This window comes from Galendromus occidentalis, unplaced genomic scaffold (genome assembly GCF_000255335.2).
Source record: "Galendromus occidentalis unplaced genomic scaffold, Mocc_1.1 scf7180000076476, whole genome shotgun sequence".
Lineage (NCBI taxonomy): Eukaryota > Metazoa > Arthropoda > Arachnida > Mesostigmata > Phytoseiidae > Galendromus > Galendromus occidentalis.
The window spans coordinates 197,257-198,182 of record NW_003804465.1 but is presented as its reverse complement, the minus strand read 5'-3'; positions in this window follow the sequence as shown (position 1 = coordinate 198,182).

Here is a 926-nt window from a genome sequence, read left to right as displayed (position 1 = left end):
AAGAACGTTGTCGGAAGGCCTTCGCGGCGATGTCGACCATCCGAACCCCTCAACGACTTTCTGTCAGTACGGCCCTACAGCTATTCACAATGAAGGTAGCCCCCACAGCAGCGTATGGAATCGATGTGATTTGGGAAGACTTATCGGTGGCGAACATGGAGAAGCTCAACAAAACCAAAGCTGCGTATCTGAAACGAGTCCTGGGACTACCTCAATGCACCCGAAACCGCCTCGTCTACTGGATGGTCCTCACGACACTCTTCATGGAAGACCTTCAAGAAAGATTCGGGCTGCCGAGAACTGAGGCTCACGAGAAGAACATTGCCGACTGGGAAGATGAAGTCTCGTATATAGACGACGGCATTCTGCAGACTCAAGCGTTGAAGGATGAGACTTGGAAAAGCCTGAACAGAGCAAACCGACATCTCATCTGCCGCCACGCTGCCCACGGCTTCCACCACCGCCTGTGCTCGACGGATGGCTATCACGAACCAAATGACAGCTTCACCTGTAAGAGGTGCGGAGCCGAATGCAAGAAGTATCACGCCCAACACACAGTACAGTGCCCGCGTTTCGTCTCCCTGAAAGAACTGGGAAAGAACCGAGGGCTACACGGAGAAGCAACTAGAGGGAAAAATACTTTTATGTATATTAAATTGGGTAGAAGTCTACTCAGATCGAGTGAATAAATACTATTGATTGATTGATTCTCGAATAGGATTTCCTTTTCATCTCTCAATCAAAAAGGTGCATCGGTGAAGTTGAGTTCAATCGACAGCGGAATTTCTGTGTCCCGTCTCCGCGGAAATTTTCCGAATTCGAGCTGTGTTCGAATCCCCCTAGAGAAGACTAGGGGTTGAGAAGTCCCCTTCGACAACGATGTTCAATGCTCGACGCGAGAGCATGAAAAATCCTGGCCGCGAGGG